This window comes from Dendrobates tinctorius, unplaced genomic scaffold (assembly GCF_039654945.1).
Source record: "Dendrobates tinctorius isolate UK_male_01 unplaced genomic scaffold, ASM3965494v1 ptg000003l, whole genome shotgun sequence".
Taxonomy (NCBI): domain Eukaryota; kingdom Metazoa; phylum Chordata; class Amphibia; order Anura; family Dendrobatidae; genus Dendrobates; species Dendrobates tinctorius.
This window is the reverse complement of record NW_027361671.1, coordinates 29338451-29355875: the sequence shown is the minus strand read 5'-3', so window position 1 is coordinate 29355875 and position 17425 is coordinate 29338451. Positions and strand designations below refer to the sequence as shown.

The following is a 17425-nucleotide window of genomic DNA, read 5'->3' as shown; positions in this document are numbered from 1 at the left end:
CATCTGCACCATTTCTGAACCTATAATTTAAATTACGGTAGGTTACTTGCATTTTTCATTTTATAGTTGAATGTTTTTTAATATGCGTTTTTGATGCTGCGTTTTGTCTTTTTTTGGAGTGTCATAAAGCTGCTTTAATTTGATACTTTCTGGTATTTGGTTTTGACAAAACTTTAATGATTTAATAGATGCAGATTATATGCGTTTCCACTGTACAAAGGCACTAAAAATGCAGGTGTTTATTTTCTACCAGCGGATTTTCTACTTCTAATGCAGGTCTATGAGGAAATCCTAAGGCCGGGGTCACACTAACCGACGCAAAATACGGTCCGTAGTTTACAGGCGTAATACGGATGAATGGCCCCTAAACAGTGCTCCGTATGTCATCCGTAATCAAGGTGTGGTCACGTATTTTGTGCATGTAAGCATCCGTATGTAATCCGTATGGCATCCGTATAGTGAGATTTTCTCGCAGGCTTGCAAAATGGACATATAATGGAGCCCTATGACAGTTTTAATAAAGAAACGAAAGAATAGATATAGACACATAGAATGCACATATATCTATCCTTTCGTTTCTTTATTAAACCTGTCAGTGTGAGTTTAGTGTATAGCGCACTGAATTGCCGGCTTTGCTAAAAGACACCGGGTGCGTATTTCTCGCAAGTCACATGTGTGGTCCGTGTGTAATCCGTATTTTTTGCGCACCCATAGACTTGCATTGGCGTACCACGGCCGTAGTACGCTGACAATCGCAGCATGCTGCGATTGGCACGGAGCGTAGAATGCGGATGAGAAATATACGGCTGGTGCGAGGGACCTCACTGCCACTTTTTACCCATTACCTGATTGTCTGGTCTCTTTTATTATTTGTTCATAAGTCGGGCTTGTATAACCATACACAGGAACATTTTATTTAAACACATCCAATTATGGAACTTATTATTCCAAGATCTAGTGATTACAATGAACTTTTGTTCGTGGGGAAAACCCCTTAGGCTATGTGCACACGCTGCGGATTTTGCTACGGATCTGCAGCGTTTCTGGCCCTGCGGGAGGTCCGCAGCAGAATCTGCTGCGTTGTACAGTACCATTTTACCCTTTGTAAAATGGAGACCGCTGTGCACATGCTGCGGAATTTTCCAGGCGGTTTTGCTGCGGTTTCAAATCCGCAGAAAGAAATGACATGTCACTTCTTTTCTGCAGATTCCGCTGTGGTTTACCATCTCCTCCATTGTAGAGATGATAAACCACAGGGCAAAACCGCAGCCTAATCCGCAGGTCTTTTGACCTGAAATTTACCTGCGGATTTCTACAAATCCGCAGGGGGAAAATCTGCAGCTCCAAAAAATGTGTGCACATACCCTTAAATTTGTGTTTCAAGAATGTTTGACTTCGGCCTCAAATATAGATTTCCCTCAATTCCACTGTGGAAAAATTGTCTTTGTATGGCGCCTGCTGGAATATTCCCTCAGATTGGCTCCCAGACCTGGTGCATCTATGCATTACAAGGTCAAGAGGTCAAGCATTTCTTGACTAGTTGGCACATGAAACATTTCCCTGGTGATGGCATTGCTGGTATTTTTCTAGCAATTTTAGCCAGTTGCTGGGAATCCAAAGCAGTGACGTTTACTCACCCGGCTATTGACCAAATACACTTTTTTTTTTTTTTTCACATTTGAATCATGTTACAGCTTCAGATGTTACACGTGAGCAGGGTAAAACAATAGATATTCCAACACTAGTCAAAACAATCTGAAGAGCACTCAAGTTATTAAGCTGTATTTCCTGTAATGTGATGGCAGAGAATCAGCGGGAACTACGAGACAGAAATATTTTCCTACACAACTGTACAAGGAGATTTCGATAAGACCTCATGCACACAACAAAGAAATCTGCAAAAGTATGTGCCATGGTGAATGAGCGTCTAAGGCCAGAGTCACACTAGCGATTAAATCGGACGAATGCAATGCGATAAAAAAAAAAAAAACAAAAAAAAAAAAACAATCGCATTGCAGTCGTCCCAATGTTATTCTATGTTGCTGCTCCCATCATGCGGTTTTTTATCGGATCTGTTCCTCGGACCGAGACAATCGCAGCATGCGATTTTCGGATCAGATTCGACAATGCAAGTCTATGGATGCGATTAAAAATCGCATTGAAAACGCACAGAGAGAGAAAAAAAAACGGATTCGCCCAAAAAATGGCGGATCCGTTTTTTTTCAAAAACTGGCGGATTTTGACTGATGGTCAAAAACGGAAGTGTGAAAGAGGCCTAACCTGAACTAACAGCCCGGGTAGCTGGTCCGGGCATTTCAGTCTTATTAAATGATGGGTGGAGAAAGGTTGAACTTGATGGACCTAGGCCTTAAGTTTTTCCAACCTATGTAACTATGTAATCTATATGAAATATGGCTGACTGAACCCAGTTTAATGCTACTGTTACAGTAAGGCCTCTTTCACACTTCCGTTTTTTCTTGGCAGCTAAAATCCAACAAAATGGCGGAAAGCGGATCCGTTTGTAACTGATGCAAACGGATGCCACGGACCGTTTTTTTTTTTGACGGATCCGTTGAATGCAGACTTTTAAAGGAACGAGAGAGGGAGAGAGAGAGAGAGAGACATTTTTTTTTCCCACCGCCAGAAAGGATTTCAGGGTTAAATCCCCGGCTGACTTCCTTTCTCCGAGCAAGCGCACTGAAAAATGCGGATCCTACAGCCAAAAAAACATTGCAGGGTCCGTCCAGGCATGCCGACGGACGCAAACATTTTGGCGGATCCGCAAAAAAAACGGATCCAACGGATGGCCATCCGTCAAGATCCGCTGGTAATGCAACTCAATGGGGAAAAAAACGGATCCGCCAAAAAAAATTGCGGATCCGTTTTTTTCAAAAACTGGCGGATTTTGACTGATGGTCAAAAACGGAAGTGTGAAAGAGGCCTTACTGAAAAGGTGGGTTGTATCTCGGCCAATAAAAAGACACCTGTAACATGTTTTATTCAGGTTTTTGACTTTGCAACAGAAGCAAATCTGAAGCCTTCTTATTAGCATCCATGTTTCACATACTATTTACTTGTACTGCTGTGTCTTATCAGTAGATCAGATCAGAATAGGACCTACTCTGAGTCTCATACTAGAATCTGTAATTTTCATGGATGTGTGACTACATCCATTCAAAGCTAAGGGCCCCACACCAGCAATCCCGACAACGATATGACCTTGTCAGGATTGCTGGTGTGTCGCTACATGATCGCTGGTGAGCTGTCAAACAGGCAGCTTCACCAGCGATCAGCACCAGCGACACATGGGTAACAAGCGACGCACGTCGCTTAGTTACCCGCTGTGTACCTTAGTTACCAGCGCGCTGGTGCAGGGAGCTGGTAACCAAGGTACACATCGGGTTTCTAAGCGGCGCGTGGCACTTAGAAACCCGATGTGTACCTTGGTTACCAGCTCCCTGCACCAGCGCACTGGTAACTAAGTTACACATCGGGTTTCTAAGCGCTGATCACTGGTCTTCCGCCTGCCACCCGAAGCGATGCGTGTTGGCCAGCGGGAGACCAGCGATCAAAAAAATGACCTGGCCATTCCAGGACGATCAGCGATACCCGGCAGGGGGGGCGGTCGCTGGTAAGTGTCACACACAGCGATCTCGCTGGTGAGATCGCTGTTGTGTCACAAAACTTGTGACTCAGCAGCGATCTCGCTAGCGAGATCGCTGTGTGTGACGGGGGCTTACGACACAGGGATTACTGGATGTTGTAGTGGTGATAATCGATTTTTCCATCATTGGTTTTGAGCTTTCCTGTACCTCAGGCTATGTGCACACGAAGTCTCTCAGGTGGATTCTGTCCAGAATCTGCTTGAAAAAGCTCCACAAAAGTGCCCCATAAAAGGAATGACAAAGTCAAGACATTGCTGTGCACGTGTTCCATCTTATGTTACTTCTTTTAATCGCTTCAGGGTTTGGAAAGCTGACCATTCTTCATCGCCTGCTCTCTATACTTCATACTATAGAGCAAATAAACGCTGCAAAAATGACAACAAAACCGCTGGTGAAGTTGCTTCAGGAATACAATTGCCAGTGTTTTCCCGAAGTAGCTTTGCCTGAAAAACTCAGCAGCTACACCGGCGTCTATATGAAGCCACCTTCACTTTCAGTATTTGGTCAGTATTTGTAAGCCAAAACCAGGAGTGGGTGAAAAATGTAGAAGTGGAGACGTGTTTCTAATATATGGGAAGGGCAGTCTCCAATGAAGAAAACCACCTATGCCAAAACATGGTATCCATCCACAGACAGCTGTTTCGGGGTATTGCCGCTCATCACTGGCTAGTAGGAGCAATGCCTAGTTAAAAGACATCCTTATTTCTCACAGTCTTTTAACTAGGCATTGCTCCTACTAGCCAGTTTCCTACTCCACACTGATGAGGGGCAATACCCCGAAACAGCTGTCTGTGGATGGATACCATGTTTTGGCATAGGTGGTTTCCTTCATTGGAGACTGCCCTTCCCGTGGTTGTTCCTTCCTGGGGAAAGACCTGGCTAGTCATTGCTTGCGTTGAGAAACATGTGATGGTGTCTCCGCGGCTTGTGTTTTGCATGTTTTTGCATATTTCCCATAAGGGATGGGGGCATTGCACTAGAATCACTGCATTGAGAAACATGCCAACATGCCATGTTGTCCTTGGTGGGATTCGAACCCAGGACTCCAGCGCTGCAAGGCTTCAGTGCTATCCAATGAGCCACCGTGCTGCCCTGCTGTAGGAAATTTTCATTCATTACATAGTGGAATGCGTTGAGAACAATAAAATATAAAAATGATCAATGTAAATCAAAATAATAACCCATGGAGGTCTGGAGTTGGAATGATACTCAAAATAAAAGTGAATGATCAAACTACAGGCTGATCCAACTTCAGTGGAAATGCTTCAAGACAAGTACAATACCTGGGCATGCTCCTGATGAGGCGGCAGATGTTCTCCTGAGAGATCAGTCAACACCTGGACAGTCTGTGGTGCAACATGGGGTTGGTGGATGGAACGAGACGTGATATCCCAGATGTGCTCGATTGGATTCAGGTCTGGGGAACAGGCAGGCCAGTCCATAGCATCAAAGATTTCATCATGCAAAAATTACTGACACACTTTAGCCACATGATGCCTAGCATTGTCATACATCAGTAGGAACGCAGGGCCCAGCGCACCTGCATATGCTCTCACAATGGGTCTGAGGATATCATCCCGGTACCTAATGGTAGTCAGGGTACCTCTGACTAGCACATGTGGGGCCGTGCGACCCTCCAAAGAAATGTCTCCCCACACCATTACTGCCAAATTGGTCATGCTGGAGGATGTTGCAGGCAGCAGAATGTTCTCAACGGCGTCTCCAGACTATCACGTCTGTCACATGTGCTCAGTGTGAAACTGCTCTCATCCGTGAAGAGCACAGGGCGCCAATGTCGAATCATGATGCGCTCTGGCAAAAGCCAATCGTTCTGCACGGTGTTGGATTGTAAGCACAACAACCACTTCTGGACGTCGGGCCTTCGTACAAATCCCCATGGAATCTGTTTCTAACAGTTTGAGCAGACATGGATGTTAGTGGCCTGCTGGAAGTCATTTAGCAGCGCTCTGGTACTGCTCATCCTGTTCCTCCTTGCACAAAGGAGGAGGTAGCAATCCTGCTGTTAGGTTGCTTCTACGGCCCCCTTCAAGTCTCCTAGTGTACTGGCATGTCACCTGGTATCTGCTCCATGCTCTGCAATTTCTGTGGGTTGTAGACATCGCCTCATGCTAATCTACAGTACCTCTAGGGGTGAGAGCAATGACAAAATGCAAAAGTGACCAAAAGAACAGCCAAAAAGGATGAGAATAGAGAAATGGTCTGTGGTCACCCCCTGCAGAACCTCTCCTTTTATAGCGGTTGTCTTGCTAATTGCCTATCATTTCTACCTATTCTACTTGTTGTCTGTTCCATTTGAACAACAGCAGGAGACATTGATCCACAATCAGTGTTGCTTTATAACGGGACAGGTTGATTTCACAGAAGTGTGATTGACTAGGAGCTACATTGTGTTGTTTAAGTGTTGCCTTTGTTTTTTTGAGCAGTCTACTTTCCCTCTGATTGTTCCACCCCTGATTTTGGCTTACAAATACTGATGTAAAATACTGATCAAATACTGAAGGTGTGAACTCGACCTTACCCTGTGTCCTCAGGAGAAATAGAAGAGCCAGAGTCAGAACTTTGGCTTACCAGCTCCACAGCACTGACTTCTTTTACAGTAGGTGGATCCAGCAGATGGCAGGGGAAATTGAAATACAGAACCATGTCTCATTTGTGTGGATTGTACAAGAATCTGCTTATCAGGCCTCATTGATCAGAGTTGTATTACATTAAAATCAATCTCTCAGTGCTCAGCTTTTATTTTACCAGAGCAGTATAGGAAATGAATGAGGTATATAATCCTTTCTATGAAGTCATATTTGAATTTAGCAAATGATTGGGGAGTCCTACATGTACACAGGCTTATTTGCAGAGATGCAGGTTTATTCTGCACCAAAATAGATATATATATATATATATATATATATAAATAAAACAGTTTTTATGTTCTCTCCGTGTTTGCATGGGTTTCCTCTGGGTACTCCTATCTCCTCCCATTGGGGACAGTGATGATAATGTATGTAAAGTGCTGTGGAATAAGATAGGGCTATATAAGCAAAGTGAATAAATAAATAAGATGTATAAAACAAATCTCTCCACATTCTCTATTCCCTTACGGGACGTCTGTGGAGATGGCTGTTGGTTGTCTGACAGTTTGATGTCCATATCTGCAGCAGGATGCATTTCCATGGCTGTAATATAGGTTTGTGTGTAGCTTATATTTTGAGACAATATAGGGATGGACCCCATCACATGTGAGAAGAGGAACTTTACTAAAAGGATTTTTCCCTTTAAGGTTACAGCATTCTTTTTACACTAACTTCAGTGTAAAAAAGGCTAAAATAAAGGAATGTCAAAATGTGTTTGCAGTCCTTACATGCTGATACATGTTTTCCTATAAAAACAGTTCATTGCCGGAATTGCTCTGAAAAATGCAGAAACAAGTAAAAACATCATGTATGGTTCTCAGGTGTCTGCTAATGTCCAATGTGTAAATGAGGCCCTAATATCAAGCTTCATTCTGGAAAATGTCAACAAAATCCCTAGAACTGTGTGGATGGAGTCAGAATTGGATCATATAATGGAGCCTTGTGTGCCCCCATATGACACCTCAGTACAGCATTGTATTAGAGGTATGCCATCAACCCAACTACAAAAACCTTATTATTATACAGAACCTTTGTATGAAACACAGCCCCACACAGCCATTCAGAGAGTGGAAAATCAGCAGATTTTCTTATTTCACTTTTTACTTGAAGCAATTCCTGGCTCTATTGCAGACTGTGTCACCTCACTCCCCAATGATTATCAGCATCATATGAGCCTATGAAGATTGGATCACAAGACCTGGGATAGGGCCGGGAATAGTGGCCATAATACAGAGGAGGAAATATTACCACAACACAGTGATGAAGACCTTACTTAAGGGTCCACTCCTGAACATAAGCAATATGGACTGAGGCTTCTGTGCTTTTCAAAGTAACTGCACAAGTAATTACATGGCCTCTTATTACATACAGAATGCATCTCCAGAAAGCAACAGGTGGTGGGAGACAAGTGACACTATTTCCTAACGGAAGGGTGTCAAATCTAGGTGTCAATAGAGAACTATTACAGCTGACTGCAGGATGGGACAGGGTAACATAAAAGCACAGGCGACTGGTGCCTTAATAAATTTGCTGCATCTTTTCCCTTTGAAGAGTCAAAAATTGAAATCTATGACTGCAGGTATGCTAATTTATGGTGTAAATTATGGCAAATTATAGTAAAGACATCCTGCGTTCATGCGCTAAACGCATGCTCTCTTCTTGTCACTTCTGAACAGTGGTGAGAAAAGCATAAAACAGCACAAAAAAGCAACTTTTTTGCTAAAAACGAGTCAAGCCTAATTTTTTCTTTTTCACGCCATAAACCTGGAGAATAAAACCTTTATTAAGTTCTCCCTCATGATATCAGCAAGGGTAACATTTCATCTACTGATAAGCTATCCAATGGGCAAGCAATTTAGGGGTAGGAATAAAATGTAGATTTTACTTTACATTAATTGTAGATGGTTATGGGGCTCCCTGTGATTGCAGCCCAATGATCTCAGTAATCCTGTGAGAAGAATGTCCAAAGAGTATTCATTTATACAAGGATGGAGCGACATTAGGCAAATTCAGTGCAACAAAGCTTAGTGCCACGACTTTTCTGGTTTCAGCTGCAGTTTTTTTTTTTTCTGTTTTTTTTTTGTTGAGAAACTGTTCTTTACTCACTCTTCCCGGGTCCATTGCTGAGTCTCCCATCGCTGCTTTATGTTTGTTATTGTGTGCAGTGCTGAGGTCCCATTGACAGAACTGCTGTCAAACGGCGAGCTGAGCGGCTCAGTTATTGGCTGCAGAACTGTCGGCGTTATGGTAGTGCTGCAGACAATAAGAGATAAGGGGAGAGCAGCAGAGACTCAGCACTGGACCCAGGGAAGGTGAGCAATTTTATAAAAAAAAAAAACCATAATAGGCTACAGGCAGGGAAGAGGAAAACCTGCCACATTGCATAAATTCAAGAAAGGTTTGAGGAATGTGATATGGTGTTCACTGTGCTGACTTGGCCTCCAATTCCTCAAATCTCAGTCCAAATCTCAGTTCTTTAGGATCTGTCTGAATAAGAAATCTGATCCACCAAGGTACCAACTTGCAAACAAAAGGTTAAAAAACCCTGCTGTTAATGTCTTCCTGCCAAACACTGCATCTCTAAATAGTCATATTACCTAGATGTCATGTGATGTAATGAAAAAGAAGTGATGAAATAACGCAGCACACCACTGCAGTGTCAGCACTCAGATGAGCTCTCGGGGTGGTTGGCCTCCACATACATGTGACGTGCCCACAATCTGCATAACATGGTGCTCTCCAAATATTCAGGTTTAGGAGACTCTGACCCTTCTTATAATGAAGGCATGGTATAGTAAAGGAGGTAACGGATGAGTTATCTGCACCATATAATAATCTAATCTCCAGAAAATTAGGAAATAGAAAAATGCTGAATAACCACATTGTCTCCCTGATGATATTACCTGGTCATGTCCCCTTTCATTCCCGGCCTCAGTGAAACACTGGGGGGACAATCAGCCTGAAGCTATAGTATATACAGTGGCATGCAAAAGTTTGGGCACCCCTAGTCAAAATTACTGTTATTGTGATCAGTTAAGCAAGTTGAAGATTAACCTCTTCATGACTGTAGTGTTTTTCGGATTTGCGTTTTGGTTTTTCACTCCCCTTCTTCCCAGGGCAACAACTTTTTTTATTTTTCCATCAATATGGCCATGTGAGGGCTTGTTTTTTGCGGGCTGAGATGTACTTTTGAACAATACCATTGGTTTTACCATGTCGTGTACTAGAAAATGGGGAAAAATTCTAAGTGCGGTGAAATTGCAAAAAAAGTGCAATCCGACACTTGTTTTTTGTTTGGCTTTTTTACAAGATTCGCTAAATGCTAAAACTGACCTGCCATTATGATTCTCCAGGTCATTGCAAGTTTGTAGACACCAAATATGTCTAGGTTCTTTATTATCTATGTGTTTAAACAAAATCCAAACTCAGCTAAAAAAAAGAAAAAAAAATTGCCATTTTCCGAGACCTGTAGTGTCTCTATCTTTCATTATCTCGGGTTGGGTCAGGGCTTATTATTTGTGTGCCGAGCTGTCATTTTTAATGATACCATTTATGTGCAGATAAGTTCTTTTGATCGCCCGTTATTATATTTTAATGCAATATCGTGGCAACAAAAAAAAACGTAATTCTGGCGTTTTGATTTTTTTCCCGCTACGCCATTTTAGCAATCAGGTTAATCCTTTTTTTTAATAGATCGAGTGATTCTGAACGCAGCGATACCAAATATGTGTAATTTTGATTTATTTTGAATGGGGCGAAAGGAGGGTGATTTGAACTTTTACATTTTTAAAACTATTTTTATTTAACTTTTGGCATGCCTCAATAGCCTCCATGGAAGACAAGCAGCCGCCATAGCTCAGATCGCCTCTATGTAGCAGAATTACAGACTTGCTATGAGCGCCGACCACAGGGCGGCGCTCATAGCAATCTGGCATCAACAACCATAGAGGTCTCCAGGAGACCTCGGGTTGTCATGCCGACAACACCGGTGAGCGTATTTCTGGCCGGATGGCCGGAAGCGCTAGCTAAATGCCGTTGTCAGAGTTTGACAGCGACATTTAACTAGTTAATAGCTGCGGGCGGATCGCGATTCCGCCCGCAGCTATTGCAGGCACATGTCACCTGTTCAAAACAGCTGACATGTCCCAGCTTTGAGGTGGGCTCACCGCCAGAGCCCACATCAAAGCAGGGGATGCAGATATCGGACGTACTAAACCGTCCGATGTCAGTAAGGGGTTAAATGATCTCTAAAAGGTCAAAAGTTAAAGGTGACATATTTCCTTTGTATTTTAGGTAACATATGAAACATATAAAATGTGTTTTTAAAAATTACAAAAATGAAAATGGACAGAAGCAAAAGTTTGGGCACCCTGCATGGTTAGTACTTAGTAGCACCCCCTTTTGCAAGTATCACAGTTTGTAAATGCATTTGTAGCCAGACAAGTCTTTTAATTCTTGTTTAAGGGATTTTCATCCATTCTTTGTTGGAGAATTATTCCAGTTCTGTGAGATTCCTGGGTCATCTTGCATCCTCTGCTATTTCGTGGTCTAGCCACAGATTTTCAGTGCTGTTCAGATCAGGAGACTGAGGGCCATTGTAAAATCTTCAGCTTGCGCCTTTTGAGGCAGTCTATTGTGGATTCTGGAGTGAGTTTAGGATCATTATCCATTTGTAGAATCCATCCTCTTATCAACTTCAGCTTTTTTACATATGGTGTTATGTTTGCCTCAAGAATTTGTGGAAATTTCATTAAATCCATTCTTCTCTATATCCATGAAATGTTCCCCGTGCCATTGGCTGCAGCACAGTCCCAAAGCATGATTGATCCACCCCTATGCGTAATGGTTAATGAGATGTTCTTTTCTTGAAATTATATGCCCTTTTTTCTCTTCACACATAGCTTTGATCATTGTGGCCAAAGAGTTCTATTTTAACCTCATCGGTCCACAGGACTTGTTTCCAAAATGCATCAGGATTGTTTAGATGTTCTTTTGCATACTTCTGATGCTGAATTTTATGGTGAGGATGCAGGAGAGGTTTTTTTCTGATGACTCTTCCATAAAGGCTATATTTGTCTCTGAACAGCAGAACAATGAACCACAACTACATAGTCTGTTAAATCTTTCTGAAGGTCTTCTCCAGACAAGCGTGGATTCTGATTTGCCTCTCTAGCAATCCTATGAGCAGCTTTAACTGAAATTTTGCTTTGTCTTTCAGAACGTATCTTGACCTCCACTGTTCCTGTTAACTGCCATTTCTTCATTACATTTCGAACTGAGGAAAGGGCATCTTGAAAATGCTTTGCTATCTTCTTATAGTCATCTTCTGCTTTGTGAAACCAACATTTTCATTTTAGAATGCTAGGCAGCGACTTAGACGAACCCATTGCTGCAGTTTTTTGGCATAAGGTTAGAGGAGCCTGGGTTTTTATAAAGCTGGGAAATTTGCATCACCTGGCCTTTCTTAACGATGATAGAGAACAAGCCATAACCCTAACAGGCTAATGAAGGTCTGAAACCTTGGTCAAAGTTATCTGAACACATAAATATCCTTTTTGTAATTTTTAAAATGTAAAAAATTACAATATATATTTTGTTTTGCCTAATATACAAAAGGAAATGTGTCATCTTTAAATTTAGACCTTTAAAGTTCATTTCATCTTCAGCTTGCTTAACTGTTCACAATAACAGTATTTTTGACTAGGGGTACCTAAACTTATACATGCCACTGTATGTGGAAGGTGTAAGGACAAGTACACAAGTTTGTATTAATCGTTTCCAAAGTTACTTACTGTCTTGAAATGTTGAACCACACCTGGGAAAGGTACAAAATACATCTGCAAACACTCCCCACCTAGGACTGTGACTACCCAACAGAAATAATTCTTGCTGAACCTTTCACATCACATTACACATGGCACAAAATCTGAGCCCAAACTCAAGAGGATATCTTCAGAAAGGCAGGAACAGAAGAGGAAGTGGTGTAGAGGAAAACACAATGCTTACCATGGACCTCTGAGAACACAAGAAGCACTCACAAAGCAATAGAATACCAACCCCATCACTGTTACACAGGAGGGGATTTATCGGAGTCTGTAGACCTGGTGCTGGTCGTCGAACATCTGCACTTATACATTTGTACAAATGTCAAATGATGTGGGTGAGGTCATGTAAAAAGCACAGTATGTGGGCTTCTGTCTTCCAAAATAACCTACCGTAATTACAGTTTCTAAACTGGGCTTACTGAAGACACAAGAGCCGAATATCCCACAAGTGTGAAAGATGGAACATGAGGTAGATGACTAGTAAGGGGAAGAACAATACCATAATAATGTGATCTTATACTGCTCGTTCCTGGACAGGTGTCCTGCTGATTCATCAATGGGACATATACAGCCTTAGGGGAACTGATACAGGTCGAGGACCAGGTTAACAGCCTTGATGGGCCATTTTGGTGCCAGATTGATGAAGATAAGGCATAATACACAACATGTGAATGGTGCATTAGTATTAATATGTCTCCCCTGATGCACTGTAACATTCCAATGGTTTTCCATAGGACTGCCACAACCATAGTGTGATGTTATGATTGGGTCACCGAGGAGGAAAGCAAGACCAAGCTAAGCCACAGAAAACCAGAGAGGTTTGTAACTAAGCGAATTGCAGACCCCCTGATCCTATCCACACAACTAGCAGTAGAGCATACCTACGATGATTCTAGACGCCTCGACACAGCCGGAGAACTAAATAAGCCTAAAGCAAGAAAGGGGAAATCTAAACTGCCCCAGAGCAGACCCCAAAGAAATAGATAGACCCCAAACATATATTGTCGGTGAGACAAGATGAAAACACAAATGCAGGTAGGAAAATAGGCTGAGCAAACGATGGGGCCCAAACTAACTAGACAGGACAGGAAAGGAAAGACACTGTCTGCAATCACGCAAAAAACCCTGCAAAAAATGCCCAACATGTCTGATAGAAAAAATACTGAAGTCACTAGACTTCGCCCACTATATCAGCAGTCTGGTATATTCTGAAAGCAAAGCAAAGAGAGCCCAATCTAATAAGGGACAAGAACAAAATGGCACAAACAGTAACATAAGGATGGAAATTCAGCACAGTCCCAGCCGGGGCTGGCTGACCAAACAAAAGTGAAATAGACAGAACCAAATCAAATGTGAACAATAGCAAAAGAACACTTAGCTTGAGCATGCAGAGACTGAGCTGGAAACTAAGACCTCAGGAGGCAGGAAAAAGTCACCAGCAGGGATAGAGGGAGTCGGCTGCCTGAAATCCAGTCAGAAACTCTAAATGTCCAATCGTCCTCCTCATTATCAGGTGGCAGGCCTCTGTTAATTAGATCAGCTCCATTACCTCCTGTAAACCACCAGAGGGAGCCCAGAAAGAGAACTCGCGACCCCTTTGTCAATACAACCAGCTCCACCACCTTCACTAGTAACCATAGGCAGGCCAGAAAGTGAATTCATAACAGTGTGACCTTTCCATGTTCTAAGTGATCTGGTAAAATCATGAGGCCCATCAGTTCTGCCGACTATATGTTTTAAAACAATTTTTAATTTTTGAGCAAATGTGAGAAGGATGTGTCCGGTTGAATTTCAGAGGCTCATCTTTTTTGTCTGGAGCAGAGTAGCGGCTCTCTTGGAAATAACAGGAACGCTTGGTAGAGATAGCCGTTTCATGTAATGGGTATAGTCAGCATTACTGTGTATCAGCCCAAACAGACCGCATATTCTGACATTGCCTTTGTAAAGAATCTTGCATGGCGGCTCAGTGTTACTAGATGTTACAGTTCACAAGTTTAGGGCGCGTTCTCTTTGGGAGTTTCACATTTGCCTGTGGTGCTTGGCCCTACCCTGTATTCATCAAATGTTACAGCTGTCAAAACAGCCAAAAGAGCCATCTATTAATACAATCACAAAATCCACAGCACTCTCCATACAGCACAGGAGCAGCCTCTACAGCTGTACTGTGTTACGTGGACAGAAGATTTAATCTACTGTATGAACCCACGACCTGTCAAGGAATCTGCCTGCTGATAGACATGCAAATCTGCAGACCATGCCTGATAACCAGACTAGTTATTCTCTCCTCTCTACAAAATGTACAGACCACGGTTGGTCATACAAACTGTGGCATCACCTGACTGGGTCACCATTTACCATCCTAAATAGTTTGATCTATGCATTTTAACTTCTATATAAGTAGTTCATGGATACGCCACAAAGATGACAAGTCCAGTGGCCGCCATCGACCGAACAGTAGTGAACAGTTTACCATAAGCCACCATACACATGATGTGTATACTGGCTGCACTTGCCCATTTCAGCCGCACCAACTGACCACAGGGGGAAGCTGTTGGGAGAAATAAGGCTCAAAAATCATGATGCTAGTGTGAACACAGTCCGAAGTGAAACACCAACACATGAGGGTCCACATTACAAGAGCCCCGTAACACAACTGTCAGTGACAATAGCAAAAGGATAAATATTCGTATGACCACTATACAAAACATGATCTACTCCAGTGGAAACAAGCAAACAGATAAGGCATTGATGAGTTTGCCATCTAATTGTGCTGCATTATGACACACCATTGCCTGGGACGTGTACACATCTATTCCACCACCATTATACAGAATGACAATGTAACATTGGGCGCCCCCTATACTCTTACTGTAGGATGCTAGAAGGTTTCCTGCCAATGGTCGTCTCTGCAACCTATAGACAAATTTGAAACATCCTACTATGGTTAATCATAGGCCTGAGATAGCAGTCAGCTGTCAGTAAGGACGGGCAGCTAAGGAGCGAATAGCAGGTCTCACACTGAGTGTCGGACTGGGGTGCCAAGAGCCCACCAGTAACCAACTCCAGGGCCCCATTTTTCAGCTACATGCAAACGTGACATTATCCTCAATCACAAATGTATATAACAATGAACGGGGTAGACTGTTAAAAGAATAAGATGTCGCCTCTGTCTGTACATAGTGGTTCAAGTGTATAGTGCCAAGTACTGCTCATATCAGAGGATGGTGGCCCACCCTTATATAGGGGCCCAACGGAGGATTCTCCTGTGCGCCAGTCCAAGGCTGTTACACTGCTCATCTCTCAAACCCACAGTGCTATCCTTTAGGCTATGTGCACACACTGCAGTTTTGCTGCGGTTCCGATGCGGTTTTGGCCACAGCAGAACTGCAGCAGTTCTGCAGACAGTGTACAGTAGCATGTTATCCTATGGGATTTACAATCTGCTGTGCACATGCTGTGGATTTTTAACTGCGTAAAAGCTGCGGTTTTGAATCTGCAGAAAGAATTGACATGTCCTGTACTTTATATCTCCCCCACCTCATTGTAGATTGTAAGCTCATGAGCAGGGTCGTCTTATTTTACTTTAATTACTGTATTGTTAACCTTGTTACTTATGACCGTTTTGAAACTGTTCAACTGTAAAGCACTGTGGAATATGTTGGCGCTATATAAATAAAGATTATTATTATTTTCTGCGGATTCTGCTGCGGTTTACCATCTCCTCCATTGTAGAGATGATAAACCGCAGGCCAATCCGCAGGTCATTTTACCTGCGGTTCCGCAGATAAAAAAATCTGCAGACCAATCCGCAGCGTGTGCACTTAGGCCGAGTGCAGACAGACTTTTTGGCCCTGCGGATTTTTCCGCGCAGAATGGAAGAAATCCGCAGGTCAAATGACCTGCATTTTTCCTGCGGATTTCTTTCATTTTTCCTGCGGTTTTTTGTGCGGTTTTCCCCCTGCGGATTTGGTGACAGGGGAGATGGAAAACCGCACAAAAGAAGTAACATGCTGCGGATTTTGTACCGCGGGAAAACCGCGCGGAAAAATCCGCAGCGTCTGCACAGCAGTTTTTCTTTTCTCCATTGATATTAAGGCTACTGTACATCACAATGCGGATATGCAACGTTTCTGCGCGGTAAAATCCGCTGCGGATCCGCTGCAAATCTGCATCGTGTGCACACAGTCTTAGCCTTACTCTCACAAGTACCATTGGCCAAACTTGAAGATTTTGGCCCACAATGAAAAATCTCACTTATCACAAGACTTTAATATTATTGCTTTTCTTCTATGGCCCAAAGGGTTCTTCAGGACCCCCTATGTTCCATGGCTTGGGAGTGACTGCAAGCCGTGCATCCACTATAATTATTTCTCTGACAAGCGCCATAAAATATCAGCCTACAAAAAATGCCAAACTTCATAATTACATGGGGTCAAGATTATTACTATGCCATTATAAATTATGCAAGTACTAATCAACAAACGTCCTACATTTTCACCAAGTCAATTCATTTACATTTCATACTCAATATTCAGGTGCTAAAATTCTTGTTATATACAAGGTCCTACTAAGCAATATCTTGTCTCATACGTCGCCCATGTCAGTGGTTCCTACTACACCTCACAGAGATCAGCACTGAAGATACAAACATAACACAACCACACCCAGTAAATAAAAGTGCCGTCACTAGAAGTCCTCCGTCACTAGAAGTCCTCCGTCACAGGGCTGTATGACTGCTATACACCATATGCATGCAAAACTGGGAATTAGGCTCCCACACATCTCTGTAAACTTGCATCAGCTCTGCAAAAAACAAAATGTCATCATCCTATTCTTATGTCAGTGCTTGCACAGCCAGACTCCCAGTGCTGCATACCTTATTTCCCAAGAGCTGCTCTGCGTCTCACTGATATCCTGAATTTCTGCTTACTGTGCTGGCAAATCCCACCGTCCCTACTACGTAATGAGGCGCTTCCCAAACCTCATACACACATGACAAGAGGGCCATCCCAAACTGCAACAGTAAGAACCTTAATCCCCACCCAAAGGAGTGACTAACTCTTTACTGGCATTTAACCCTGACAGGCCATGCTGACGCATGACATCTCTGCACAAGGCGATAGGCCGAACTGTACATGTGTGAACGTACATCATACAGCTCATGGTAAAAGGAAGACTTACATAGACAAGACAAGCAAGACAAAGAAAGTATAAATGCAATAGATCCGAAATTATAAGTGCAGCCATCAAAAATGGATTTACAACAGTGGCAGTAATAGTAGCTGTA

At 42.8% G+C, this 17425-nt stretch overlaps 1 protein-coding gene across 14 annotated transcripts in view; it reads right to left on the bottom strand.

The window, feature by feature from the left end:
• Positions 1–17425, bottom strand: part of CAST (calpastatin) — a 237340-nt gene that overhangs the window by 72784 nt on the left and 147131 nt on the right. For 2 of the 14 annotated variants that reach the window (XM_073542774.1, XM_073542852.1), the window contains exon 1: positions 17015–17170. The exons of the other annotated variants lie outside the window; for them this stretch is intronic. The gene's annotated coding sequence lies outside the window, so the exon portion shown is untranslated. Of the gene's footprint in view, positions 1–17014; positions 17171–17425 lie in introns of those variants that run through there. 14 annotated transcript variants of the gene reach the window in all.